Source organism: Pinus tabuliformis, chromosome 9 (genome assembly GCF_031772625.1).
Source record: "Pinus tabuliformis cultivar Carrire ecotype Pingquan chromosome 9, CPIR1, whole genome shotgun sequence".
NCBI classification, from domain to species: Eukaryota; Viridiplantae; Streptophyta; class Pinopsida; order Pinales; family Pinaceae; genus Pinus; species Pinus tabuliformis.
In genome coordinates, this window is record NC_142307.1 from 1,180,765,831 (window position 1) to 1,180,791,903 (window position 26,073).

Below are 26,073 nucleotides of genomic sequence, written 5' to 3' on the forward strand. Positions count from 1 at the left end.
TGGGCTCTCAAATCTCAAGACTGAGGGACATGATTATCAAAGAGAAGGAGGATGAAATACAAGCCTTATCACTTAACCTTGAGAGGGCCAAATGGAACATCAACTTTCTTGAGTAGGAAAACAAAAAATTGACAGATAAGCAAACTATTATGGAGCTGCACATGATTATGGAAGATAGGCAAGAGGCAAAGAAAGCGAAGATTGAGATGACCTCCCTTGAGCAAGAAATTGAGAATGACCAAGAGACATGCTTGGAAAGAGTGAAAATTCACCTTGAGAAGTTGCTTGAGAAATCTAACAAAGAGAAGAAAATGTTGCGCCATATGGCCTATCATTACTTAACTCGGAACAAGATTTGCAAAACAAGGGTAAAGAGGCTAAAAGCTAAGCTAAGAAGAACCTTGAGGGCCAAGAAAGAACTTGATAAACTCAAAATCTTGGTTGAAGCCTCATTATCTCAGAAAAGCACTTAATGAGGTTGCCTCTTACCAAATTTGAAGATTTTTTGGAAACTTTTTGTCATTTTTCATTTTTGAAAAATAGAAACACAAGAAATACTGGTGGATGCGCAGTGCCACTGGCACTACGCATTGGATTGGCTCACACTTTTTCCAAATGGCTCGTAGTTTTGGATTTAGCATGAAAAAAAAACCAAACCCAAAAAATATCATCAATTTTGGAGAAGATCTGGACCACAAAAAGGGAAAAAAAAAACTCAAAAGATGCCCTCTCTGCCACTTTTTGGACCCACAGGAAGCAGTCTTGGGAGAATGGATTTTTGAAGGGGCAAATCAACTCCAAATCAGGAAATTCAAGATGTTCCAGAAACTATATAGGTATAGCTTTCCAATAAGTTATCTTGGGCTTGATTTGGATGAGTGGAATCCCTCCAAAAGCTTCCCTAAAGTGACACTATGCATCAAGCTCAGGGCGTTGCGCATCAGGCAGATTTTGTCAATTTTGCCTAAAACTCAAAATTTCGCCCAGTTTCTTTAGTGGTTGAATTTTATTCTTGTTTAGGTAAATGTATGCATGGTAAATGATGTATTTGATGTAAGTATAGATGAAAATCACCTCATAATATAGATACATCAGGTTCCAAGTGGTTTTGAGCTGTAATGAATTGGTTTCCTAAGTTTTAGAGGCATGTTGTTCCACTGCCTACTTTTGTGTTCCTAGTTTAGATATGGTTGAAACCACCCCTTTTCTCATGGATTCGACCCTGATAGCTAGGACAATTGTTTTCCTTGCCTATATTATGTAATTTCTTAGTCATTTGTAAAGGTTGGACTTTGGCAAAAGTGTTGGCACTCATTGAACATTTGTATCAGTAGTTTGGCAAGGAATAAAACCAGGTTTCACAGCTATTTTTGTGGGATTCTTGTGACAGTGATTTTATGTATTGTTTCTTCTTTTTAATGAGTTTTTCTTATGTTTTATATGTATCCAAATCCATCTTTCTCTTCTAAAACTAAATGAATCAAGGTGAATGGACAAAATACGTTGTTGTGCTTTGTCTTGGGAATGCATTTGGTTTTCAATGTTTTCAACTGTTTGAAGAGGATTCATAGTTTCTTTATGCCCTCCTCAACTCCTCAGCTATCTTAATCTACCATCTTAATCCATTTCTAGTACATAAACCCTTATCTACCTCGCCCCGCAGAACATGACTATATCCTTGAGTTGATTTCTCAGACCTAATCTACCTTCTCCAATTGATCCAGCAACCAAAACCTAAAATCAAACCAAAAACCTTGAGCTACTATACCTAGCCTAAAATCTACATTAAATTCAATCATCTCAAACCCTAATTGCCAATATCCTAATTGAGATTGACAAGGAGAGAGCCCTCTCCCGACCTGGTAGGGATAGCTACCAGGTTAAGCATGGTTTGATGTTACCCTAGACCTGCCTTCCTTCAGCCTGAGGTAGATCCAGGCACTAACAGGAGTATTGAGCTTCCACCTTCCTTGATTGTCCGTCAATTTAGCTAACCACTCGTACAGTTCAATTGGGAAGGTGTAGAAGAAGATTTCGTCTATCTCCGTATACATATATCTATTCAACCATTCTTCCTTTGACAGGCGTGGATTCCTGTTTTCTTGCACTGTGAACTCGTGAATCTTCCAATCCAACCACTTTTCAATTTCTTTCTTATTCAAATTCCGATGATGCAACCTCACACATATCTTTAAGCAGAATCCAATCCCGACAATGGAACCATTTGTTGGCTTAGGGGGTCCTGACCCAGGTACGGAGTTAGTTGTGCCAACCAAGAAAACCCTACATTAATGGCCCTTTCGGCAGCAACCCGCGTAACGCAGGCTGCAGTCTCACTCGAAGCAATATGTGGGGATGCAAGAACCAAGTTTTTGCATCAAGAGACTAGTATGATATCTTCCATCTCCTTGGGTTTGCCTCCACGAAAATCGATAGACTCCCAGGGAAGGTCACTATAACTTAGCTAAAGTGTCCTTGAGACCTTCACGAAGGTCCACAATTAGTCCTTGCAGACCTTTAACAATCGATTTACCTACTTACGTGCATCAACAAGAAATCCTAAGTTGGAGTCCATGCAGATCTACTTAATTCATCAGAAAACATAAAAGGAACCACCCGAATCTTCGTAGAAGTGGTTAAGCATTCATTTCATACATCATTAAGATAAATTCAAGACATTTGTGTAGTATTTAATCATTATTTCTTAAAACATGTCATTCATCGAAAACACATAACATAAACAGATATGATGAGAAATAATCAATAATTCTTCAGAAAGCTATCTTTATTGATCTTCAATTCATTGATTACAGACTCTAACTATCCTGCACACACAACTATAGGGGTCCGTGCACTCAACTGTGGAGCCTTCCTTCCTCTACCTAACTGCAAGAAGCAAAGCATTCCTTCCTTAGCTCTTGCCCAAGACTCTTCAATAAACCCAATTCTCTATCTTAGTTCGCCTCTTCCTTTTTCTAAGACTCAACTATTTATAGACTTTTCCATATAATGCCATGGTTGGCTGACCATGGGTGAATCTAAAAACTAACTCAAAAATTTACTTAAAACAAGGGGCTAAGCCCCTTTAACTCTTATTTATCTACGTGCTCTGCATCCACAAACCACGGAGACTTTAAATCTTTTACAAAATTGTATACAAAATTTGGGTTTATTAACCCCAAATTGACCTAGGGGACCCCATCCCAACATCGACCCTCCCCTTAAAAGGGAAAATTGTTCTCGATTTTTTCATACTTCAATTTTCCTTGGAACAACATAGGAAATGCTTCTTTCATTTCATGTTCTATCTCCCAGTTGGCCTCCTTAGGCCCAAAGTGCTTACATTTCTCTTTAACATGGGTATTGAATCAATTCTAAAGTATAGTTTCTCTGTGGTCCAATATTTGTAGAGGCTCAACCTAGGATTCGCCTTCTAAATCAATCTATACAACATTCCAAAAGATGTTATGAGCAATATCATAAATATAACTTTTCAGAAGCGATACATGAAATACATTCTGAACCCTAATATGGGCTACTAGTGTTTTCTACTAGGCCATTGGCCCTACCCTAGTTAGTATCCCAAATGACCCACAAAACGAAGAGGCTAGTTTAGAGTGGTTTACCAATTTTAAGGAGGTATTTTTTGGTCATACTTTAATATATACATGTTCACCCAAACGAAACTCTTTGTGTGTCCTTTTTAAGTGTACATAATGTTTTTTCCTGTCCTGCATTGCTTTCAGGTTCTACACGATCCTTTTCACCATCTATTCATTTTCCTGTATCAGATTTGGCCCCAACCTAATCCTATCCTTATTCCATATCTAACTCAAGGAAATATGGCACTTCCTTCCAGACATAAATTCAAAATGAATCATCTTAAGTGTAGCGTGTCTTCAAGGATGTAACAACCCTGGGTTAAAAGTTCATGTAATAAAAGTTAATAATCGAAAATTAAGACCAATGCTATGGGACATGTATTCCAAGCTGAATGTTGGGTAAAACATCCTAGTGGGTGTTCAGTCAATTTATTATGACTAAGGGGAAATTGGAAAAGACATTTGCAAAGGAAAAGAGGCATTAATTGACATTTTATTTATGAAAATAAAGGAAAATAGGAGAAAAGGGAGATGAAAAGTCATAGGTTTTCATGAGAGGAAAATTGAAGGGAAAATAGAAGAAATTGAAGAAAATAGAGGCCTCAATGAAAAGAAAAAAAATTAAAGATCAATTCACAAAATTTTGTTAGTTTTAGATTGGAGCTCTCTTCTATTCTCTCACTCTCTCATTCTTGTAAACTTAGAGCATTCTCGCAGCACTCTAACATTGGAAAAATTAAAGGAAAGGAAGGACAAGAAGGCAAATGAATGCAAGAGACACACAGGGAAAAGTTGGACTAAGTAGCTTTAGCAGGAATACTTGTAGGTAACATGTTGAATGTGTGATTCCCTAGCTGGTTTCTAAAAGCATGGTAAAGGCATGTGTGTATTCTTTTCTCTTGGTGTCATTGACATGGGTTTTTCAGGGTCTGACAGTGTTTTCAACCTTGCCTTGACATTTCTGGATAGCCCTAGTGTGATGGGGTTCTTTTATTTGGTTGAGCTTTGGATTCTTGGATGGTTTTGGAACTGGGTGAGTTGGTATTAGGAAAATTCCCATAGGGCTTAGGAATCCCTTAACTGGTTTTGGCCGGACTATGGTAAAGCTCGAGGGTGGAGAGAAGAAAATTCCTCAAGTTATTGGTGAAGAACTTTAGAGGTATCCAATCTTATTTTGGGCCTAGTAATCCCTTGAATAGTTTTGGCAAGATTGCGATAAACACTGATGGTGGAGTTGGTTTAATCTTCAGGAAGCCCTAGTTGTTTATGCATTAGTTTTCTTATGTGATCTCTTGACTACTTTTGGCAAGATCATAGGAGCATGAGGGTGGAGGTGGTTTAATCTCTTGGAATCCCTATTTGTTTATGTCTTGAGTCCCACATTCATGCTTGGAATATGGCATGGGGGTGATTGGCTAAAAGAAAGATTTGGTTCAACTCAATCTATGGTCAGGTGGTATGTGTAAGTCCCTCGGTTGGTTGGCTTTTGCATATGTTAATAAATTGTCTTTTCTTATTATATTTCACGAGTGCATGTGCTTGTTATTATGTGGCTTGATGGTTGTTCTATGTAGTTATTATTCTGATTATATGTTGGTTATAAGCATTGTTCCATAATAGGTTCTAGCTATGGATTTTGACATGTCTTGATTAGTTTATGAATGGTTAATGAATACATGAGCTAATACATGTTATTATAGATATTATGAGAGGGCATTTGTTATGAAACCAGCTCACAAAAAGATAGAAAAGATAGATAAACACCTTAGAATTCAGATTCTTCGAGGGGACAACCTCCTTTACATTACACAAATGAATGATTCTTTGATGATTCAAATGACAAAACCTCCTTCTTATATATAGGAGTATAAGGAGTGACAATATAACCCAGCTGACCTAACAATAATAATATAAAGGCACAAAAATAACAATAGAGGGATTCTATGGGGCACAGTAATAACAATATGTGAACAACAGGGGCACAACAATATAATAAGGGATACAACTACAATAGTAATAGGGTAATCACTAGTATTATAGGGACCTAACATGCCCCTCTCCTTCAAAAAAGTGTTGTCCTCAATGCTTGAGTAGTTCTGAATGCTTCTGTATAAAATTCTCATCCTCCCATGTGGAATCTTTAGTGGATAAGTTCTTCCACTTGATGAGATACTCCGAAATTGATCGATTTCATAGCTGTCGAGTTCTTATTTCTGTGACTACTTCCGGTTCCAATATGATTTTTCCTTCCTCATCAAGTTCTAGCAATATTGTTTGAACTGGGAGCTTGTCGCCCATAACCTTCTTTAAACATGAAACATGGAAAACTAGGTGCACTCGAAAAGCTACAGGAAGCTCCAATTTGTATGCCATAGTACCAATCTTTTGCAACACCTTATACGGACCATAATACTTTGGTGATAATTTATTATCCTTCTTAAATTGCTTGAGGGAAATTTGTTTATATGGTTGTAGCTGTAGGAATACCCAATCACCTACATCAAAACTTCTTTCGTTGCGATGTTGATCTGCCTATTCTTTCATTCTATTCTGCGCCAACACGAGGTTATCCTTTAAGAGTTGGAGGACTTGTTTTTGATGCTCGAAGTGATGTTCCAGTACTTGAACGTTAGAATTTTCTCTTAAATATGATGTGATGGATGGTGGTTGATATCCATAAAGTGCCATAAATGGGGTCATTTTTGTTGTTGTATGGAAGGAAGTGTTATACCACCATTCAGCCAGAGGCAACCATTTAACCCATTGTGTTTGTTCATCAGATACAAAGCAACGAAGATATCCTTCCAAACATTTGTTTACTATCTCAGTTTTCCCATCAGATTGAGGATGATAAGATGATCTATGAGCTAACTGAGTACCGAGACAAGAAAATAATTCTATCCAAAAATTTCCAGTGAAAATGGGATCTCTGTCACTTACAATAATCTTAGGGTTTCATATAGCTTTTGAATTTTTTTCATAAATGCAATAGAAACTATATTGGCTTTAAATGGATGTGATAATGCACAAAAGTGTGCATACTTGGTAAGTTTGTCAACTACCACCATGATGACACTCTTTCCCTCAGACTTGGGTAAACCTATGATAAAATCCATTGAAACCTACTCCCAACGTTGGCTTGGAATGGATAAAGGTTGTAATAGACCCGGGGTCTTAATTGTTTCAACTTTATTTTGTTGGCAAACCAAACATTCCGCCACAAACTTTTGAATATCCAATTTAAGGCCATCCCAAAAAAAATCCTTCTTAACCCTGTGGTAAGTTTTTAAAAATCCTGAGTGCCCTCCTAATGGAGAAGTGTGCAATTCCATAAGAATCTTTTGTTTGAGTTGGGAATTCTTACAGAGGTATAAGCAATCTTTGTACCATAATGAATCATTTTTCCAACTAAATGTATCAGATGTATTGGAATCTTGTTGTAACTTTCGAATAAGTTCCCACACTTCTTCATCATTCTTCCATTCCTCCCTTGCTTCATTTATCCAATATGGTTGGATAATAGAAATGGCGCACAACAATGCTTCCACATCCTCATCCTTTCTTGAGAGTGCATTTGCCACCACATTTTGCTTCCCTTTTTTGTAGATGATTTCAAAGTCATAACCCAACATCTTTGTGACCCACTTTTGTTGCTCTTCAAAGGATAATATTTGTTCTAAAAGGTATTTAAGGCTATCGTGATCCATTTTTACCTTGAAGTGTCTTCCCATTAGGTAGGGTCGCCATTTCTTAAGTGCATGTATTATTGACAACATTTCCTTCTCATAAATAGCTTTGTGTAAAAACTTTCCCTTGATTGGACAACTTTCAAAAGAAATAGGTCTTTCATCTTGCATTAAAACAGCACCAATTCCATTTCCTAAAGCATCACATTCCACAATAAAGGTTTTTGTAAAGTCTGGTGTAGCTAAGACCTGTGCTTGGCACATTGCCTCTTTAAGATGTTCGAAGGCCTTTGTTGCTTCTAGAGTCCATGCAAATGCATCTTTCTTCAATAATGATGTTAGAGGTGCTGCTATTAACCCATAATTCTTAACAAATGTGTGATAATACCCTATCAACCCCAGAAATCCTCGCAGATGCTTTATGGATGTGGGGCTTTTCCATTCCTTAATGGCTTTAATTTTGCTAGGGTCTACTTTAACTCCTTCATGAGATACAATATGACCCAGATATTCCACCTCTTGTACTCCAAAGAAACATTTGGATCTTTTTGCATATAATTGTTTCTCCTCCAATAGTTTTAGCAACCTATCAACATGTTCAACATGATCCTTCCAAGACTTGCTGTAAATTAGTATATCATCAAAAAATACTAACAAAAATTTTCTAAGGGTTTGAAAATGGAGCTCATCAAACCTTGAAATGTAGAAGGTGCATTGGTAAGGCCAAAAGGCATGACAAAAAATTCATAATGACCCTCACGAGCTCTAAATACTGTTTTCGGAATGTCTTCAGTCTTCATTCTGATTTGATGATATCCTGAACGAATATCCAACTTGGTGAAGTAAATTGATCCATGCAACTCATCTAGTAATTCATCAATGACAGTGATGGGAAACTTATCTTTAATAGTGATCTTGTTGAGCTCCCTATAATCCAGACACATGCACCATGATCCCTCCTTCTTGTGCACCAACACTACTGGAGAAGAGAAAGAACTTTGACTAGGTTGAATTATACTAGCCTCTAGCATTTCTGCAACCATACGTTCAATTTCACTCTTTTAGGCATAGGGATATTTGTACGGCTTGATGTTTGGAGGAACACTTCCTGGAATCAGATGAATAGCATGATCATGATCACGAATAGGTGGGAGACCTTTGGGAGTCTCAAATACCTTGGAATGATTGTCCAAGAATTTTTGGAGATCTAGAGAAATAGATGATTTTGATGTGGAAACATCTAGCGAACATAATTGTGCAATTAGACCTCTTTGTTTCTTTTTTAGAAGATTTGTCATACTGTTAGAGCTGATTATCTTTCCTGGTTTCCCTGCAATACCCCTTAATTCAACTTCCTTTCCTTCCGCATAAAGTTTCATGAAAAGTTCTTGAAAATTAAAAGCTATTTTACCCAAGGATTGTAGCCATTGGACTCCTAGTGCACATCAACACCTCCCATTGGAATGGAAAGCATTGGGCTAGTCAATACATATTCTCCCATGGATAGCTTGATATTATGGCACTTTCCAGAGCAATTTACTGTTCCTCCATTTGCAACCATCACTTGACACTCTGATGCTGGATATAGGAAGCAATTCAATTCTTTTTCTACCTTACAATGAATAAAATTGTGGGTACTTCCTAAATCAATCAAGACTATTACCTTTTTCTTCTTGATTTGTCCTTCTATCTGTTGACACCTAATCCTCAACGGATGGGTGAACTGGAACGTGAACAGTCATCAAGAAGACGAACTGTTCCGTCTCCTTTTTGTATATAAACAATAGTTCTCTAATGAAATAACATATCAGTTTTTCTTCTGCTTATTCTGGAGTTACCCTGGCCTGACATGGTATCAGAGCACAGGTCCCAGGTTCTAAAAATAGTTGTAACTCCTGCCTCTGTCCTGAGCGCTGCTCTCTCCTGAGTGCTGCTCTGCCCTGAGTGTCATTGATTCTCTGCGCATCATTGATTGTCTGCGCCTCTGTCCTGCATCTCAATGATGATTCTCTGCGCTCTCTGACTAACATGAACGCCAGAGAATGCGCATTGTTTTTATGAACGTATCTTACCGTTTTAGCATCCATAAGCACTGAGCTATTCAAACGTTACACATACAATCGCCTCAATTGTTTAGCTGAAACATTGGGCGGATATCTTTGTAAAAAACGTATTGCAGGACGATCTCTTGATCTCCTCCGAACGATTACACACCTTGTATTTCCATCTGATCATCTTTTTGCAAGACACCTTCTACCAATCCGCTCTGCGCCTCGGTACTGGTCTTCACACTCGTAGGTTTTGAATAGCACAGAGTCTCCGCATCCATGAAGCACTCAAGAACCAGTTTCGATAAACTGTAACCCTGAGCTTGTGATCGACTGTATCCATGTTCGAACCACCCAAGAGCGTGTTGAAATTCGTATTGGAAAGTAGAGAGTTGGAGATGGTCACATCGGTGGAGCCCAAAATTACGCTGTGGACCGAGGCGTGAATGGGAAGTTGAGTACAGCGATTGCAGACATTTTGGAGTCCAAACTATCAGTGGACAAGTCACGCTGGTATATCAGTGGACAAGTCACACTTTTATATCAAGTTTTATGATGCACAATCTCAAGTTTTAATTTGGTTTCAGAGGCTCCACATTTTAGAAATTTGTGTGGCGGAAGGTTTTGGCTCTAGAGAATTTCATATAATCATAGATGGTTGATGCAAAATAGCTCACATGGATTGGACATGGAAAGCATTTATAAGTTTCATAACATTTTAGCATAGCTTATTTAGTCCACGTTGCATCTTGTTATAAATAATGTTTCATATACTCAGAAACTTTTGCACCAGATTCATATTGCAAGACTTGTGAAATGAATAGAAGTGGCATTCGTAGATGTTTTTCGAAAGGCTCAGTAGTAAATGTCTTATTAGATAGCCAATTTAAAAATATGGCGACATGAGAGCACTGTAATTTAACTGAGAACAGTTTTGTCATCATTTATTATTTGAGAGCAGTTCGGATTCTGTTTGTCATCACTCACGACCGCAAGGATATGAGTGTGAATGTCTGAATGGAGTCAAGTATTGCGCAGTTTATGTAAGCAGTCTTTCAAAGCAGTCAAAGTATTGTGCAGTTTTCAAAGGGTTTATTTATCATTCTGAGTATTGCGTTGTTCTTCAAAGTATTTATATATATCAATCAAAGTGTTTGATATTACGCAATTTATTACACAGTTTTCTTTTGAATGATAATGCTGCATTGAAAAGTTATCATTTCAATGCTGATGCTTCTAGCAAACATTAGAGGGATTTGAAGGCTGTAACGTAAGGAAAGTTTTTTTTTATCAGCAGAGATATTTTTTTACAGAATGCATTCAATCATCTCTATGGTCGGAATAGTTCTCACTGGCAAGGAGAACTATTCTGAATGGTCTCGGATGGTAAAACACACCCTCATCTACAATGAGTTGTGGAAAGGAGTGTGTGTCGGAGAAGAAGACAAAGACCCTGTGCAGCCTACATCAGATAAAGAACTTGTCATTTGGGAAAACAAGAACAGCAAAGCCTATGCATTGATCGCAGCATCTGTAAATGAAGAAGTAAGTCGTCATATTTCATCCTATTCCACTGCCTTTGAAGCTTTACAAAATCTGAAAGAACTCTATGATTCACATTCTGCACTTGAAGTTGTTCAGCTCATGATTAAACTCTTCACTCTTGAACTGAAAAATAATGATCCCCTTGCTCTTGCATCTGAAATAAAGTCTATAATGGATGATATTAAATCCACTAAGGTTGAGCTGGATATCTCTCTTATTGCCTTTCTCAAAGCACTCTATCCTACCTACTCCAATTATCTTGAGTCTTTACAAGCAAATGGAAATCTTAAAAACATAACCTTTGAGTCTCTTGTGAAAAAGTTTGCTGAAAGAGAGAAAGCCTTTGGAAAGAAAACAGTCCCTGAATCTTCTGGAGACTGTTTGCCTTGCTCATAAAGAAAAGCATCCTGCTCAAGATTCTACAAGAGGAAGAGGTGGACGAAGAGGAAGAGGAAGATACTTCAGAGGCAGGGGGGGCAGACATTCTCAAGGAGAAAAGGCAGATCTGCATTGCATTCGCTGCAAACGAAATGGATCACATGATGCTTCTACATGCAAGCTACCATGGGACAAAATTGAGCAGAGAAGAAACCAGCAGAAAGGTAAAACTGATGACACAGACAAAGGTAAAGCACCTGAATCTGCTCACTATATTGAGGCACAATGTAACATTGGAGTAAATGAAGATTTGTTTAATGCTTCACTTGCTTCTTCGAAAAATGATTGGCTGCTTGATTCAGGAGCAACCTGTCATATGACTCATAGGAAAGATTTTTTTGAAGATTTCACTGACAATGTTGATGGAGCAGTATACTTTGCAGATCAGTCAAAAATCAAGCCGTCAGGGCTTGGCACAATCAGGCTTAAACTGCCTGGTCTTCCAGACTTTCTTCTGGATCATGTTCTATATCTCCCACAGCTCAAGAGAAACTTGTTGTCCCTGGTCCACATCCGCCAGCAAGGTCACTCCATTCATATGTTTGATGGCAAGCTTGAGGTAAGAAAGGCATCTGACCATTCACTTGTCATGAGGGGTATAGAAGAAGAAAGACTTCTTAAACTGCAAGGAACTTCTGCTCATGCACAACATTTCTCATATATTTCTCATCATGAAGAAGGTACACTTCCATCAAGTTTATTATGGCATGCTAGATTTGGACATTTAAACTATGACAGTCTCCGCTTATTAAAGAAAAATGGTGTTGTTGGTTTGCCTACAATTCCTAGAAAACATAAGCAATGTGATGCTTGCATTCTAGGAAAGCATAGCAAACAGTCTTTTCATGATTCACATTCAAGAGCACATAGGAAGCTTGAACTCATTCATTCAGATTTATGTGGTCCAATGCCTGTTCCTTCTGCAAATGGAAATAAATATATCATGACATTTATTGATGATTACACCAGAATGTGTTGGGTTTATTTATTGAAGAACAAATCTGATGCTTTTCAAACATTCAAGAATCTTCATAAGTGGATTGAAAATGATGCACAATCTCATATTGGGTCTATTCGCACTGATAATGGAAAAGAATATAGATCAAATGAATTTGAAAACTATCTTCGCCAACATGGGATCAAACATCAAACAACTGTACCTTATAATCCCCAACAGAATGGTGTAGCAGAAAGAATGAATAGAACAATCTTGAATATGGTACGATCCATGCTTTTCTTCAAAAATGTAAAGATAATTTTTTGGGTTGATGCTGTTCTATGTGCTACATATATAAAGAATAGATGTCCATCTAGTGCTATAAGAAACAAGACTCCTTATGAATTGTGGTATGGACATGTTCCTTCGGTAAAACATCTCAGGATCTTTGGTTCCACCTATTATGCTTTAATACCAAAGGTACATAGAAACAAACTTGGTGCTAGAAGTCATAAGTGTATCTTCCTGGGGTATTCAAACACCTCTAAAGCATACCGTCTCTATGATGAAGTAAATAAAAAGTTTGTTGTATCTAGAGATGTCATTTTTCTTGAATCATCCAAATATGACAGTGTTGTTGAGTGGCAACTTGATCGCTTGGATAGATTCACAAAAACGAAATCATTTCAAGAGTTTGAGAATCAAATTCCACATCCTGAAGGGGGGATTCCTATACTAGATCAACATATGGAATCTTCTTCTGAAGAACAATCTCCCTTGCATGAAACTCCAACACCGGATGATCCTTTAAGTGATGTAATTGATAGAATTGGGAGACTCAATCTTGATTCAGTCCCAACTCAATCAACAGAGCAGCCTGGACCATCTCAGAAAGGTCCCCCAAAGTGGCTGACAAAGACACTTGAAAGCGTTCATCCTGATGAAATTGGAAAAACAGGAACCAGAAATACAAACCGACAAGATGGAGGTGATGTAGATAACTCTAATTCACCTGTTGATATGGATGTTACTTATGATTGTGAATTGAACTTGTCTACAGATTTTGAACCAACTTCCTTCAAAGAAGCTTCTTCTCATGATGAATGGAAAGAAGCAATGTAGAAGGAGTATGATGCCCTCATAAAGAATGGCACTTGGAAGCTGGTTGATCCTCCATTTGGAACCAAACCAATTGGCTGCAAGTGGGTCTACAAGAACAAGTACAAAGCTGATGGCTCACTTGACAAGCACAAAGCTAGGCTTCTGGCAAAAGGTTTTGCACAGAAGGAAGGGGTCGATTATGAGGAAACTTTTTCCCCCACAGCAAAATGGGCCACCATCCAGACACTCTTTGCACTAGCTGCTCAGAACGGTTGGAAATTCCATCAAATGGATGTAAAAACTGCATTCTTGAATGGAGATCTAAAAGAGAATGTTTTTATGTCCCAGCCTGAAGGATTTTCTGTGAAAGGACATGAACACAAAGTATGAAAACTTGTGAAGTCCTTGTATGGCCTCAAACAAGCACCATGAGCCTGGTATGAAAAACTAACTGAGCATCTTCTGAAACTCAACTTCAAACATTTTGATCTTGATGATGCAACTTTATTTGTCAAGAAAGTTGGCAAAACAGTTGTATATCTTGTGGTATATGTAGATGATCTTTTAATGACAGGGAACAATGAAAGCTATATTGCATCCATAAAGAAAGAATTAGGAAAAAGTTTTGAAATGACTGATTTGGGCTATGTTCATTACTATCTTGGCATTGAAGTAACCCAACATCCAAAATCCATATTTCTTTCTCAAAAGAAATACATTGGAGATTTGTTAAACAGATTTGGCATGACAGAGTGCAATCCTCTTTCTACTCCAATGGAACAAAACTTGAAGCTCACATCTATTGAAGGAAAGGAATTTGAGGATGCAACAAAGTATAGACAACTTGTAGGAAGTCTCATCTACCTCACTACTACCAGACCAGACATTTCATTTGCTATTGGAATCCTCTCCAGGTTTATGCAAAAGCCTTGTGAGGGACATTGGTCTGCTGCAAAAAGAGTTCTAAGGTACTTGAAGGGAACTCAAGACCTTGGAATCAAGTATACACAGGTGGACGACTTCAACTTGATTGGATACTCTGATTCAGACTTCGATGGAGACAAAGAAACTGGGGTATCTACTTCAGGATATGCTATGAGTCTTGGATCAGGAGCTGTCTCCTGGAGATCACGCAAACAATCAGTACCAGCAGATTTCACAACAGAAGCAGAATACGTGGCAGCAGCTGAAGCAACGAAAGAAATTGTGTGGCTCAGGAAAATTCTTGAAGATTTGCAGGTAAAACAAATACAATCAACTCCACTCATGATTGATAACACCTCTGCAATAAAGTTGGCCAAGAACCCAAAGTTCCATGATCGTACTAAGCACATTAATACTAAATATCATCTAATTCGACATCATGTTGAGGCCAAAACAATCCATCTCCGTCATTGTTCCACAAACGAGCAAATTGCAGACATCTTCACCAAAGCGCTTGGAAAAGAAAAGCTTGAAAGATTCAGAACGATGCTTGGACTCACCAACATCCCTTCAGATTAAGGGGGGGAATGTTGACACGTAATCCTCAATGGATGGGTGAACTCAAACGTGAACAGTCATCAAGAAGATGAACTGTTCCGTCTCCTTTTTGTATATAAACAATAGTTCTCTAATGAAATAACATATCAATTTTTCTTCTGCTTATTCTGGAGTTACCCTGGCCTGACACTATCTTGATGGTTTGAGGAGTGGTAATTCCATCCAATTCATTACAAGATATGGTTAGATTCATTTCTTCTTTATCTAAGCTTTATTCTTGGAGTATATCCTCTTCTTTTGACCTTTCTTGCTCCTTTTCTTCTTCCTCTTCACAATCTATGTAGAATAATTTCTTCTCAACACACTTATGACCTTTAGTGTATTTGCTATCACAACTGTAACAAAGCCCTTTTTCTCTTTTTTCTTCCAGTTGTTGTGGTGTCAACCTTATAGGTTGTGGAAGACTAGGGGCAACAACACTTCCATCTTTATAGTTGTGAGTGCTATTCTTCCTGGTTGCCATAATTTTGCTTTCTATTTTTCTTGCTAACCTAAATGCCTTCTCTAATGAATTAGGTTCCCAAAGGTGAACATCATGTTGGATATTATCCTTTAAAGTCCCTATGAATACATCAATGATATGCTCCCCTGGAATATTTTTTACCCTTTTGTTCAATTTTTGGAACTCCTCAATGTGCTCCATTATTGACCCTTTTGTTTGAGACTTATCAATTGGCTAAAAAAAGTGTTGCTTTTTGCATCCTCATAATGTGCTGTCAATTCTTTCGTAAAAATTGCCCAAGTGATAATTTGTTTAGAGAGCAAAGCCATTGATAACATACAAACTAATTTGGTTCCAAATATAAAGTTGCAATACGTACCTTTTGTCTGTTTTGCACATTATTGAGATCAAAAAATTGCTCCATCTTTAGTATCCATGTTACGAGATCCTTGCCATCAAACTTCCTCATATCGATTTTTGGAATATGGTGTGTCTTCGATCCAACATTAGAGTCTATGAAATCATGATTAACATTTCTTTTGTTCGCATCATGAGTTTCCTTTGCTACCCTTTCACCATTAGTAAGTATTTATTTTAGAAAATTTGTCAAATCTGTCTTCAAATCTATCTTCAAATCATCAATCTTAGCTTCCACGCCATTCATATTAGCTTCCATGCCCTTTATCTTAGATTCCACACCATTTATCTTAGCTTCCGTTAGCTTTTGTGAGAGTGAAATTTGTTGCACTTGGTCTTGTAATTTTGATATATCATGTAGCATTTCTTCCTCTTCTTCATGAGTCATGCTAGAGCTTTCAGGTTGCTTACTAGGTGTTTGTATTTTCTTTTCTCAGGGCATCAGCTACCGATAGTAATGCTCTACTATGCCCTTTGAATTCCTTCAAAATAATTTTTTAAACCAAGTTTAAGCAAAAATTTAAAAAAATCTACACACTTTTTTTCACTTTGTAGGAGCTCGATATTGCCTTTGATATATCTCTGTAATTTCAGATCATGTAGTTTTGAAATTGTGACTTGCAGTAGCCCTCTATGTCCTCTTTCCAATGCCACCATTTTGATCCCAATTGGATTCTCCAACGAAGAGTTATGCCAAATCTCCCACAGTGACCTGATTATAGACTAGTTCAGTAGAGCGAACTTGTATGACATGCCACGTGTCCTTGTTTCGACCTTTGGCTCTGAAAAATATATAAAAGAAACTTTAGTCCATCCTCTTTCTGTGCCTTCCTATGAAATTTCAATCCAATGCTTAGATAGAAAGTTATGACGATTTTCCCTAGGTCACCTATTTGGAATGTAATTCAGGAGTCTACAAAAATACCAACTTCCTTAGATCATATCTCCGCAAATATAGCGCACAAAGATCTAAAATTTGGACCCGAGGTTCAATGCAATTTCTTCTCAAATGGGTTTTTTTTTTCACTTCTGAAATGTCACAGAAAAATGTTAGAGTGAAAATTTCATGATGACTTATTTGGAGCAGCGAAACCCTAGAATCCAAAGCTCTGATACCAAATGTTATGAAACCAGCTCACAAAAAGATAGAAAATATAGATCAACGCCTCAGAATTTAGCCTCTTCTAGGGGGAAATCTCCTTTACATTACACAAATGAATTATTCTTTGATGATTCAAATGACAAAACCTCCTTCCTATATATAGGAGTCTAAGGAGTCACAATATAACCCAACGGACCTAACAATAATAATATAAAGGCACAAAAATAATAATAGAGGGATTCTATGGGGCACAGTAATAACAATATGGGGACAACAGGGACATAACAATATTAATAAGGGATACAACTACAATATTAATGGGGCAATCACTAGTATTATAGGGACCTAACATCATTAGACCTTCTTGATGATTCTATGATAAGTATCAGACCACTGTGTTCATATATGCATTCATGACCTATAGATTACATGTTCTCAATATGTTTGAGGAACGATTGGCAAGGTTAGGCCTGGTTAGTTCAAGCATTTGATCAAGTTTTGTATGAATGGCTTTGTGTTGATGTTATCTATCATTCTAGAAAATCCCACTAATTTTTTGGTAGTGATCTGGAGGTTGACCTAGAATTTGGGCTCAAAATTCGGGACCACACCCTCTCAATGGAATAATTTAGGTCAAAACCGCTACCTGGTAGTTGTATGCATGCAGTTGGAGGCCCTGAACTACATGGAGGCCTTGTCATGCATGTGGTTGGGAGCCTAGGTCACTAAAAAGCACTCTAGCTTAGGGTTTGGGCATTGAGAGTGGTTGTTTAGCTCCTGCGTGTCTTGTAGCTCCTAAGAAATGTCAATAAAGTTTCAACTTGTTGAATCCACTTCCTTAATTGTACTTAGGAGGTTGGGTCATCTCATTGAATCCTTTAGATTATGTTTACCCCAATAGGCTAGTTAAAGTGGGTAAATCTAGGAGGGGTGGTTATAAATGACCTAATTAACCCTTTTTTGTTTTACCATCTATTTAAGGATGGTATGTAGTGCTAAAATTTAGTTTCTTACCTGCTCTAGTAAATAATTCCTTCCAACAGTTTAAATACTGAATTTTTCACACTATATTATATAACAATGTTGAAGCCAAAAATTATCTCTTTTTGATAACCTCTTTACACTCCATCCTCCTTTTTTACTCTAATAACTCTAATTGAGCATTAGTTTACAAGGTTCATGCCAATAATATGTACTTAAACATATTTTATTTCATAAGTTTCATTTTTCTTTATTATTTAACTCAATATTTGCATAAGCTACTGAATTGCACCAATTCTACAGCTAATCACTGATTTTGCAACATAGTTGAAGGTTCGATAGGTTCTAAAACTCCAACCGAAGAACAAGACATATGAGTAGGTGGATAATAGCTGGCATAAAAATATTTACCTATCTTCATGATCTGGATCGATGATAAGAACACCACATAGGCCCAGTCAGTGTGGAAGTAAACCAACAAAGAAGGAGTCAAAGGCGAATCATGCGAGCGAGAAAATTAATGGAAGCAAATATTTAACCTCATGATTTGTTTCTCCGATAGAAAATCGTGAGGAAATCATGAGATATTATCTTCTTATGTTATTTTTAGTCTTTGTCGAGTAGGATAGGCTCATAAATCTCGAAAACAATTATTCATAAAGTTTATAAATCTACCTCTCGGCATGATAAACACAATCTTGGATATTATTTTGAAAACTTTGCTTATAGTTATAAAAACTCTGTTTTGTTTGATAACTTTGTTGTGGGGCATATCAATGCATATATAGTCCTTTGAATAATTCATGATGTTACCTACATCTTGCAAGAGCCCCCCCTGGAGTTGTAAGGTTTTATCATTTTCAATTAACATTTCAATTGTGCATTTCATGTAGTGTTTAATTTAGTCATCTAACTATCTAGTTTCGATTTTGAATGAATGTTTAGGACTAATTTTAAAGAAGGGTTTGTTTAATCATTTTGTTGTAGGATGAATGAGTGAAGTCGAGACCTCTTATGCACATGAAAATTATTATGACAAAGTGTGGATTGATTTAGGATTTTCAATATAGTTTGAGTTACATCTGAGTTTAAATTACATTTGAGTTGATTTATGTTAAGTGCAATATTTTAGATTAATTTATTTTTTTGTTGAAGCAATTTGGGTTTGATTTCAAAGTAATTTTATTTCTTCAAGTGTGATTTTTCTTTTGAGAATGTGTGATAATTCTAGTTTCGTATTTCTTTCATGAAAGTGGGATAATTCTAGCTTTATATTTCTTTTAATCAAGTGTGATACACTTAGTTTCATTTATGTTAAATGTGACATATTTACTTTCATGTAAGAATGATAGTTGTTAGAGGAAAACATGTGCATCTAGATATCTCAACTTAATCTAGGAATTTCTGAATAATAAGGACTTCTAGTACATATAGTGCACATACACTTCATCAATATACTAGCCTTGGTCGATAATTTATGTAGTAATTTAACATAAATTAAATTACCAAACATTTTGGCGCCATTTCGGGGGAAGTTGATATGGGAGTATTTTTCTTTTCATTATATATATATATATATATATATATATATATATATATATATAGGGAAATATATTCTAGAGGTATATTTGTAAGTAGATGTAGGAGTTTAATTCCAACATCATCACTCACCCCACCATGACCTCCTAGTGCTACACCATCCACCCAAACACATATTCCATCATTTGTAGGAAGAAATAGACTTCCTAATGTATACAGATCTGAAATCCAACCTAAATATTCACCAACTTCCTCTACTAAAGTTGTAGTAGAAGAAGAATATCATACATCCCCAGTAGAAGCAGTAATCTTGATATCTTCAACTCGAGAACAACTTCTAGGACATGAACTAGAAATCCCTAGTGAAGAAGAAGAAGAAACCAATTTTAACATTCCATTGATAGAAGAACCAAAGGAGGAACTAGAAAACCCAATTTTGGAACCTTATATTAGCTCTGAGGAATATACAATTGTTGGGTGTGGAATCCCCCCAAGGCATTTTTTGGGGCTTAAAGCCCTAGTTTTGACTAAGTCCATTGTAAAGACTCCGCGATTTGTGGGCACGGACCATAAAGTCATAATAGAGTCATGGGGTTGTTCGCCCTTGTTTTTGTAATGAAACATCGGTTTGAAAGATCTACCCATGGTCCGCGGACCATGGGATTGTATAAATAGAGAGAGGCTCTAAGTGTAAGAGAGACATCTATCTAATAGAAGAAAAATGGATCTAAGGAATTGATGAAGCATTGAGTTGAAGTGTAAGTCATGCCTTTGGGTCATAGAGTAGGAGAAGGCTTTGCAGCTAAGTGCGCAAAGGCCTAGTAGTCTGCAGCTGAGTGCACAGGGCAGGTTGAGTCTGTAACCATTGGAAGCATTAATAAAGAGAAGTTTTACCATATTTCTGTGTATATTTTTCTGTTTTATGTATTATTGGGTATGAATTGTAAGTTTACTATTTATTTACTACGCGAACTCATATGAATGCGCTGAATAAGTAAATATAACATAAGGCATCTGTTTACATAAAGATAACTAATTGGTATAAGAAGATAAGTAAGATATTGGGTGTAACTTAGGGAAATAGTGCAGATCGCTGCTCTAGCAGCGCGAAAGCCCCACAACCCCTGGTTAGGGCTGTGCAAAGGTGAATATAATAAGGCGCGAAGGCCAGGGAAGTGCGTGAAGTAATCTGTTCAAAGGGACTCATAGTTGGACCAAATCAACCCCTCAAACATCTCAAGGGTGCAGAAACCTGGTTCTAGCACCCCTCATACTACTTCGGGTGAGACCTCAGTCTACGCTGCATGGATTGTTTCTGAAAGGGCCAGTAGTATAGGGATTTGTTTGGCTAATTAACTTCGAACCTAGGTTAGGCCCCAACAAGCCAACAAATGGTTCTATTTCCAGGACCGGGATCTGCATATAGATGCCTGATCTCGTATCATTGGAATCCAACTAAGAAAGAAATTGAAGATTGGTTGGATAGGAAGATTCACGAGTTCACGACACAAGAGAACAGGAATCCATGACTATCAAAGGAAGAGTGGTTAGACTATTACCTATACATATAGATCCATGAAATTTTCTTCGCATCTTTCCCTACTGAGTTGTACGAGTGGATCATGAATCTAGTAGATAACCAAGGAAGGTGGAAACTTGATAATCCTATTGTGTGGACTCCATAATTGGTGTGCAGATTGGAAACATTGGAGGATAAGATCATGCATGCTATTGATCACTGGCTCAATCGAATTATAGGAGGATTCATTACTGAGTTCGTTGTAGATACTTCAGTCAGCTATAGCGAGGTAGAGTGACGCTTCCTCAAAGGACCGCGAGGTAAGTACGTTAAGTATTTGAAAACTTGGATTAAAATGCTACTGTGTGAAAAATGGGTTATGCGAATACATTGATATTTGGGGCTATGCAAAGTGGGAGAATTTACAGAAATGAAGGTATTGCAAAACTAGAAACTAGCCCCTTGATTTCACCTTCGCGAGGGGACAAAGAAGAGCTCACAAAGGTCTCACTAAGAAGTGCGATTAATCTGATAAGGAAGAGGATTCTGCACATATCATCCCCACCCACACCACCACTAGTTTCACTATCTTCACCCCCATCTTCACCCATACCACCTCTGCCATCACTGCAAGTCAATATGGAAAGCGCAATAAAGTTTCCGGTGTTCGAGGGAGTAGGAAATGAAGATCTAGACCAGTTTTGGTTCGTGATAAAAGCTGTATGGGAAGTGCAGGGAGTTACGAATGAAAATATAAGGAAAGCAACATTGGTCATTGCTCTACAGGATCACGCACTGACCTGGTATATTAAGCATTTTATTGACAATCCGAATGCAGGGATCGCAGACATCAAAACTGCCCTGAACAGAGAATTTAGTAGACCGAAGTTAGAGGCGCAGTCGATCATTGGGTTCAAGGAGATCATGATGCTACCAGGAGAGAACCCTTGGGAGTTGGATCAGAGACTAAAGTGCACAATTCGTGAAGCTAATATGACTTTGATGGATGGACAACACCATGAATGGTTTGTAGCATCGCTAATGCTGCATTTAAGGAATGCACTGTCACAACAGAGGCTAACAACTCAGGCCAAGGCTTTGGAGATCGATATGAGGTTGCATGAAACCCTCATACACGATCCTAACTTGGGAGTTTAGCAGATCCACACGCAGTTGAAAAACTTGTGCCTTGAGATGCAGAGTCTGAAACAAGAAAGGACAGCTCGCCCAGAAGTGCACGACGAGATATGGTGTGTTAAATGTAAGGTTTAGGGTCGTGACAAGGACCACTGCCCAATGTTCATGAATTACCTCGTGGGAGGAGGATCGATGACGTTAAGACCCAAGGCCCAAGAAGGACCTAGCGCGGTGCCTGCATTGTGGAGTGCGATTTGTCAAATAGGAGGATGTAGGTTTTAACCCCGTACAGAAATTACCTGCATACAAATTCTAAAACACCGAAAATAAACAATGCGAGAGCATAACACATAAAACACATATACATAGAGATTTTCCCCTGGATCCCAAAACCGGGACTACCACCTTGATTTTTCATTATGTTCCTTTCAATGTTACAATACACATTTAGACATGCCAAAGCATCCAATACCATGGACGGAAAACCATCGCGTCCAAAACCATGGAACAAAAACCATCGCTTCCAAAACCATGTGTGAAAATCATTCACAAAACCGTAGGTTGGTCCGGTCAACCTAATATAGGGTCCAAAACCAAAATATAGAGTGGGGTTACCTACACTCCTCAAACCCCTTGTGACTCCCCCCGCTACACAATCTGTGCAACAATGGGGGGGCTTTGCCCCCCTTCTAACCCCCTGGTTAACTACATGGTCTAGTCGTGGAAAGAATATAACACAACCCAATAGAGGAAAGCATGCTACAGACAACTGCCATTTATTATAGAAGTACATGCAAAATTCGCAAAAGTTGTTTTGTAATTTCTATAGATTAGTGGGACATGATGAGTGCACTTGTAGAAGCTATGAACTGATGATGGATAGGACTCCCACCTACAGAGTTCAGGCCAAATCACGACCCCTTGACCAAAATGCAAGGATGGCGTGAACCAGATTTTAGGGGCGCGGATAAGGCCGGGGTGGAGGAGAACCTGGAAGAGGTCGTGGACAGCTGATGTGTTACGATTGCATAGGGCCAGGACATTATGCCCGTGATTGTAAAAATCCAACGCATCCATCATGTCTGTATTGTACTTTGTTTGATCATGAGACAGAGGATTGTCCCACGCTGATAGCAAGGATGCATGACAAGGGAGTGCTCCAACCTCCCCCGACTCAAAACCTACAAATGATGAGGTTTGAGATGCATGAGGAAGACCCTAACGTAAAAATTGTGCTCTGAAGTGGAATTACGACAGGGGATGACAAAGGCAAGCAGCCTGAAGACAGTACTTTGGTTTGCAAGGCTTGAATGAAAGAACCAGAGTTTGATTTGGAGCGTGCTAAGGAAACCTTCATGGAAGCCAGGAAGATATTTTTTGATGCCTCCACTTTAGAAAGCAAAGACAGACCGGAGCCAGAAATGGACTCATCAATGCTCACAACGTTCCTGGAAACATGCATGAAGCTGCTCTACGACAACAAGGCTGTAAAGGGACTACAGGAACTCATAAATAGATGCGTTGGCACCATGCCAAGAGAACCGCACGTATTCTAGAATATTGGAAAGAATGCGACAAGGATGGGAAGAGAAATGAGATTGACCACGCAGATTGGAGAATATGAGATGGACCAAGTGATTCTGGAGCTAGGATCAGACACAAACATTCTGCCAAAGTAGACATGGGAGAGCATGGGAAGGCCTATGCTGCAATGGTCCCCTATCCAACTGTGAATGGAAAACCAGCAAAAGATCCTACCTATGGGAAGATTGCAGGGAATCACCGTGGACATTGAAGGAGCAAGCGTGTTGGCATATTTTGAAGTGATAGAGATTGTTGATGAAAACAATACCTACCCAGTGCTATTAGGAATAGATTAGGCCACTGACATGAATGGGGTGATAAATATGAGGAAGTGTAAGATGATTTTTGAGGAAAAGTCTCTGCACGTAGTCGTACCTTTGGACCCTACAGAAGGATCGTGCTACATAGATCTAGTGCACGGCTATGAAAGCGACGATGATTTAGACTGCATCTACAAGATAACTGCGTGAGAGCAAGACTGGGTAAATCCCACCGCGGATGGGGAAATCTCATGGGAGTGCAAGAGCTCCTCTACATCGGATTTTGATGAGGAGATAGAGTGATGGTAGAATCGGTTACACGAGGTAACCATGCTGAACTATAACATGATGACAAGATTGTTGCACTGCGTATCGACAGAGGTAAGGGATGTGCCTATGTATGATGGGTTAAGCAAGGTAGATGTCTTCTGGAATAGATTCGAAAGGGAGGTGCCGAAACAGCAAAGTTTCGAGGCTTTGAAATGGGTACTGCACACTACGCCCGCAAGGTGGTGGGGTACGCACCAAGGAAGCTTTGAGGACTGACCCAAATGCAGGAGAATGATGCGCATGCATTTTGGGAAGCCTCAGATGTGTCTGATAGACAAGTATGATGGACGGGATGATCTGTGCACGCACCTCGCCAAGTGGACAAAAGTCTATGGGAAAGAGCCACAACCTAAGTGGGTGCACCTGTTCTGTCATACCCTAGATGTTGTACCCATGAACTGGTATATAGAGATGTAGCTTTACAATGGGACAAGTGAATGGGATATCTTGCGCGAAGGGTTCCTATTAACATTCACGTTTGAGGATCATTGGTGGGATACTGTTGATACACACTACAAGCAGTAAAAGAAGCTATCTTTAAAATACCCCAGAAGCCAATAGAATTGATTCAGCCTGAATGGGAGAGTCAGCTGAGCTGCGCGCTGGAGTGTTATAACATAAAAATTGAAGAAGACAATGAGGATCCATGGAAAGTTAAAATTCCAGAAACTAAAGGCTATTGCGAGGTTCAAGGGCCACTGATTGAAGACCCTGACATAATCGCGCCAGTAAAAACAAAGCAAGTGAACATTGGTACGGAAGCTGAACCTAAGTACGCAACGCTCGGTGACTATTGGGATGACACGATGGTGGATAAAGTAGTTTAGTTACTCCGCGAGTACCAGGACCTGTTCCACACCAAGATCACAGAATTAAAAAGAATCATTAGAGATTTAGGAATGATGCAGATCACATTAAAGCTCGGTGCAAGACCAGTTAAGCAGAGGCCTTATTAGTTGAATCCAAAGTACAAGGAGAAGGTCCACATAGAACTAGACAAGATGCTTGCAGCTAGAATCATTGAGCTTGTGGAAGAATCTGATTGGGTAAGCCCTATAGTAGTGTAGGAAAAGAAGCAGATGGGTGAGATAAGAATATGCATGGACCTAAGAAAATTGAATGACACGTGTGCATGACCCATCCCCAACTCCATTCACAGATGAAGTACTGGAAAATGTCGAGTGCAAGAAGCATATTCTTTCACTGATGGATTCTCAGGGTACCACCAGATCAAAATCGCGCTGGAAGATAGGAGTAAGACAACCTTCACGACTGAATGGGGTTGATTTCAATACATTTTTATGCCGTTTGGGTTGAAGAATGTGTCGGTCATCTTTTCACGCATAGTTGTTGCAGCATTCAAGGAATATATCCACAAGTTCCTGGAGGTTTATCTGGATGATTGGACTATATTTGGGTTAGTTAAGCACCATGTAGCGAGCTTACTCTTGATGCTAGATACTTGCCACCGACACCAAATCACGTTGAACCTCAAGAAGTGTATGTTCCTCATTCCCTTTGGGAACTTGTTGGGACACGTGGTTTGCAAATAGGGACTGATGGTAGACCTCGTGAAGATTGAAGTGATTTTGAATTTGGAAGCGCCGCGAAGTTTCAAACAGTTGTACGCTACCCTAGGACATATGGGGTATTACAGGAGGCTCATCAAAATCTATGCCCAAATCACCATGCTGATGGAGAAGTTGTTGAAAAAGGATGTCACGTTATGCTAGAATGATGACTGCATGAAGAGCCTAGATGTACTAAAAGAAAATTTGGCCTCTTTGCTGATCCTGGTGTTCCATAAATGGGACATGGAGTTTCATGTCCATGTTGACACGTCGTGTATAGCGCTGGGAGAAG

The 26,073-nt window shown here is 38.5% G+C and overlaps 1 pseudogene; it reads right to left on the bottom strand.

Moving 5' to 3' along the window:
• Positions 1–9,494: 9,494 nt before the first annotated feature.
• Positions 9,495–26,073, bottom strand: part of LOC149152785 (uncharacterized) — a 101,009-nt pseudogene continuing 84,430 nt past the window's right edge.